Source organism: Cebus imitator, unplaced genomic scaffold, assembly GCF_001604975.1.
Source record: "Cebus imitator isolate Cc_AM_T3 unplaced genomic scaffold, Cebus_imitator-1.0 Scaffold110, whole genome shotgun sequence".
In the NCBI taxonomy this organism is placed as follows: domain Eukaryota; kingdom Metazoa; phylum Chordata; class Mammalia; order Primates; family Cebidae; genus Cebus; species Cebus imitator.
In genome coordinates this window covers 3,351,476-3,357,227 of record NW_016107425.1, presented here as the reverse complement: position 1 = coordinate 3,357,227, position 5,752 = coordinate 3,351,476, and positions in this window count along the sequence as shown.

The following is a 5,752-nucleotide window of genomic DNA, read 5'->3' as shown; positions in this document are numbered from 1 at the left end:
ATGTTGCTATCATTTTTCTTCTTATAGTGTCTGTTTTTGGTTTTGGTTTTGTTTCTAATTTCATGAATTCATGTCATAGAATTTCTCATTTTAACTGGTGGGATGGATATGTCCCTACCTCTTCTGTTTTTTCTTCTTCTAATGCCCCATCCTCTTCATACCGTGAAGAGGCATGTGAAACGTTTCGGGATGCTCCTAATTTCTCTCCCTCTAGCACGGCAGCAGTGCGCTCACTACCGCAGGAGACCATCATTCCCTGGCTGGCCGCTCTTGTCACCTCTTTTACCCATAGAGCTGTGGGTCTCAACCCTGGCTGCGTATTAGAATCACGAAGGAACTTTTAAAACCTGCTGATACCCAGGCCCTACCTTTTAAGATTCTGATTTAATTAATCTGGGGCAGGGGCTAGGTTATAACTGTTCTTTTTTGAGCTCACCAGATGATTCTAATATGGAGCTATGGTCTTAAAAACCCCTGCTCTATAAGGTAATGGATGAAGCCAGAGGCTAGCCAGATGCGAGCCAGACCTCCAGCCCCACAGACCTCCAGAATGCCCTGGGCATAGCTCCTATAGACTCAGTTGTGTCCTCCCAAAACGCATTTGTTGACTTCTAATCTCTTATACGTCAGACTGTATTTGGAGATAGGGCCTTTAAGAGAGGCAATTAAGGTCAAATGAGACCATATGGGTGGGATCTAATCCAATAGGGCTGACGTCCTTATATGAAAGGAGATTAGGACACAGGTTCTGAGAGATGACATGAAGACACAAGACACCATCGACAAGCCAAGGAGGGAGGCCTCAGAAGAAACCCCCCCTGCCCCGCACAGTGGCTTACACCTGTAATCCCAGCACTTTGGGAGGCTGAAGCGGGTGGATCACGAGGTCAGAGATTGAGACCATCCTGGCCAACATGGTGAAACCCCGTCTCTACTAAAATACAAAAAATTAGCCGGGAGTCCTGGCACACACCTGTAGTCCCAGCTACTCAGGAGGCTGAGGCAGGGGAATCACCTGAGCTTGGGAGGTGGAGGTTGCAGTGAGCCAAGGTGGCGCCACTGCACTCCAGCCTGGCAACAGAGCGAGACTCCATCTCAAAAAAATAAATAAATAAACAAACAATAATAATAAAAAGAAAGGAAAATAATGTTCAGGGCAAAAACCTAATTTGAAAAAATCAAGTTGTAAAACACTATCTCCAATATGCCCTCCTCCCCCACTTTTTTTTTTTTTTTTGGTTTTTGGAGACAAGGTCTTGCCCTATCATCCAGGTTGGAGTCCTATGACACACAGGTCACTGTAACCTTGAACCCCTGGGCTCTGTCAATCCTCCTGCCTCAGCCTCCCAAGTAGCTAGGACTATAGGCATGTGCCACCACACCTGGCTAGTATCTTTTACTTTTGTAGAGATAGGGTCTTGCTGTGCTGCTCAGGTTGGTCTCAAACTCCTGGCCTCAAGCGATCATCTCACCTTGGCCCTCCTCAGCCTCCCAAAGTGCTGGGATTACAGGCATAAGACACCACACCTGGACAATTTTTGTTAAGCAAAAAACCAAAACGTATATATACCCAGACACAGAAAACAGAATATGTTAAAATGTTAAAAATGTTTATTACCTCAGGTGGTAAGATTAGAGTTACCTTTATTTTCTTCTTTATGCTTTCAAGCATTTCCCATGTTTTCTACAATAAACATAGATCAACTTTGTAATCAGGAAAACAAAAAATAAAAAAGAATGGAGAGATCCTGGCCAGCTATGGTAGGTCACACCTGAAATCCCAGCACTTCGGGAGGTCGAGGCAGGTGGATCACCTGAGATCAGGAGTTGGCAAAAACGGCAAAACCCCGTATCTACTTAAAATACAAAAATTAGCTGGGGTGGTGGCATGTGCCTTTAATCCCAGCCACTCAGGAGGCTGAGGCACAAGAATTGCTTAAACCCAGGAGGCAGAGATTGCAGTAAGCCAAGATCGCACCACTGCACTCCATCCTGGGTGACGGAGTGAGACTGTCTCAAAACATAAAATTAAAAAAAAAGAGAGAGAGAGAGAAAGTCCCAAAAGACTTCAATGAGTAAAATACAGGTCACTTGTAAAAAAACCAAGACTCTCACCAGCAAAGACTGCTGAAGGATGAGGGAACAAAACTACAAAGAGAAATTTGACTTCACATTCTCTTTCCAATCAAACTAATAAGTAAGTTTGAGCACAATAATTTTCAACGTGTGCAATGACTTACCTCTTAACCTTGCCGACTGAATTGCCCGAGGATGTACCCTAGCACAATTAGAGGGGAAACTAAGGAAGGGAAAAATTGGGTTACAAGAAATGATGGAACTTAACCATCTTAGGAAGACAACTGTGTCACAAAATAGGGGAGTAATTTAGTGGTTTCAAGAGAAGAATGAAGAGGGTTCCAAGCAATAAGTAGAATAAGAAAGAAGAAAGATTAAATATGTGATAAACTATGTATTTCATTTTCCTTTTAAGAATAAAGACAATCTAAAAACCTAGGAGAAATTTTAACCAATCTATAAGAAAGTTAAGAATATAAAATGTAGGATACTTTTAAATAATCACTGGAGTATAAGAATGGATAGTCCAATTGGTGGTGACAACTGAGAATATTCTCCCTTGAGAGGCTGGCCATAGGTTGTCATCAAGAACTGAAGGGAAGGCAATGTAATCATAATGTATCACTCAGCCAGGCACAGTGCCCCCCACCCACAATCCCAGCACCTTGGGAGGCCAAGGCAGGAGGATAACTTGAGGTCAGACGTTCGAGACAAGTCTAGCCAACATGGCAAAACCTCGTCTCTAAGAAAAAATACAAAAATTAGTCAGGTGTGGTGGAACACACCTGTAGTCCCAGCTACTTGGGAGGCTGAGGTGAGAGAATCACTTGAACCCAGGAGGCAGAGTTTGCAGTGAGCCGAGATCACACCACTGCACTCCAGCCTGGGTGACAGAGTCAGACCCTGTCTCAAAAAAGAAAAAAACAAACATATTACTCAAAACTGTAGTAAAGGATCCTGTATGATCTTATTAATGTACATTGTTTACTTTTTCTCAACCTTTTGAACTATCCTAGAGACAAGGCTTAGAAGACATTTTTAAAACAAAAGGTAAATATTATCAGCCTTGATTATGCAAAAGTAAAAGGAGAGTTGCCAGAAGTTGGTAGCAGAAGTGGGGAAAAGAGGTCAGGAAGTCAATGAGTAAATCAAAGTTTATACATCAAGAAATATCAGGAAAGAATTATTAGTTGAGATACAGAGGTTATTCCTCCAAAGTTATAAAAACTGAAGTTAAAAGTGGTTGCTCCCTGGAAAACAGGAGTGCAGTTCTGGAGAGGTGGAGAAAGGAGCTATTGCTTTTTATTGTAAATCCTTCAGAACTATTTGATTGTTTTAACCAAATACTATGATTTGAATATCTGTTCCCTCCAAAACTCACGTTGAAACTTAATCCCCAACGTGGCAGTGTTGAGTTGGGCCCTTTAAGAAATGATGGACTTATGAGGGTTCTGCCCTCAAGAATATATTAATCTATTCATGGATTAATGTGTAAATGAAGTAACGGGTTAATAATGGGTTATCATGGGAGTGGGTCAGTGGCTTTATAAGAAGAGGAAGAGAGACCTGAGCTAGCCTGCTCAGTCCCTCTCCACATGACACTCTGTGCCAACTTAGGACTCTGTGCAGAGTGCCCCCCAGGAAGAAGATGGTCACCAGATACGGACCCTCAACCTTGGACTTCTCAGCCTCCATAACTATAAGAAATAAATTCCTTTTCTTTGTAAATTATTGAGTTTCAGGTATTGTAAGCAACAGACAATGGACTAAGATACCAAGCACATGTTATTACTTTAATTTTAAAAAAGAAAAATGATCCATGAAAAAGACATGCCACAACTGTCCAAATAAATGTAAAGAAATTACTATTACTTCTAATACTGCAATTAAATTAATGTTTCCTAACAGTAAGTCATTATCACATAATTTAGATGTAAAACAAAGGGTAGAGGGATAAAACTTTATGTAGCATATAATTTTTTTTTTTGAGACAGAGTCTTGCTCAGTTGCCCAGGCTGGAGCTCAGTGGCGTGATCTTAACTCACTGCAGCCTCCGCCCCTAGCAATTCTCATGCCCCAGCCTCCAAGTAGCTAGGATTACAGGCATGCCCCACCAAACCCCGCTAATTTTTGTTATTTGTAGTAGAGACAGGGTTTTGCCATATTGACCACGCTGGTCTCAAACTCCTGACCTCAAGTGATCCTCCCACCTCAGCCTCCCAAAGTGCTGAGATTAGAGGCACGAGCCACTGCATCCAGCCATATAATCTTAATAATAACACTCAGGTTCAGTACCTATGAATAACCCAATTCCTTTTTCATTTTTTTTTTGAGATGGAGTCTCATTCTGTTGCTCAGGCTGGAGTGCACTGGCACGATCTTGGCTCACTGCAACCTCTGCCTCTCAAGTTCAAGTGATCCTCCTGTGCCAGACCCTCTAGTGGCTGGGCTTACAGGCACGCACCATCATGCCTGACTAATTTTTGTATTTTTAGTAGAGGTGGAGTTTCACCTTGTTGGCTAGGCTGGTCTTGAACTCCTGACCTCAGGTGATCCACCAGCCTCAGCCTCCCAAAGTGCTGGGATTACAGGCATAAGCCACCACGACCAGCCAAACAACCCAATTCTTAACGGCGGTTACTTATAAGTAGAAGAATTATGGATAATTTTAATTATGACATTCCAATTTTCTATAATAAGTAATTAAAAGGTACTTTTTGTTTTTGAAACACAGTCTCACTCTGTCACCCAGGCTGGAGCACAGTGGTGTCATCAGCTCACTGCAATCTCAAATTCCCTGGCTCAAGAGATCCTGCCTCAGCCTCTCAAGTAGCTGGAATTATAAAGCATGCACCACCACACCTGGCTAATTTTTCCATTTTTTGTAAAGATGAGGTCTATGTTGCCCATGCTGCTCCAGAACTCCTAGTCTCAAGCAATCCTCTTGCCTCAGCCTCCCAAAGTACAAAATATACTTCTATAACCATCAAAATATATTGAGCAAAATAATGATAAAGAATCTAAAATATAATAAACATAGGTTTATTTCCCATATGTCTCTTTATGTCTGTCTTGACATTTCAGCATCTTCAAAGGAAGTGCTGTCTACGGTTAATTTAGAAGTGGCAACTTCTTGTTAATAAGGTAGTGTTGAAATGCTCATATCAAGATGGAGTAAGACTAAGTAGGGTAGTAATATCCTTCAGCATTTAGAAAGACTGAGTGAGAGCCAGAGAGTGACTGATGAACTCAAGAGAATTAGCAAAAGTTCTCAAGAATGCACTAATGGGGAAGCAGTTCCCTTAAAAATAACAGTAGCATCGATATACAAAAATGAGTTGTATTTCTATTTATAAGCAATGAATGATCTGAAAATGAAGTTAAGAAAACAATTCAGCCAGATGCGATGGCTCATGCCTGTAATCCCAGCATTTTGGGAGGCAGAGGAAGGTGGATCACCTGAGGTCAGAAGTCCTAGACCAGCCTGGCCAACATGGTGAAATCCCATCTCTACCAAAACTACAAACAATTAGCTGGGACACGTGACGGTAATCCCAGCTACTTAGGAGGCTAAGGCAGGAGAATCACTTGAACCCAGGAGGCAGAGGTTGTGGTTAGCCAAGGTCGCACCACTGTACTCCAGCCTGGGCCACAGGGTAAGACTAGTTTCTCAAAA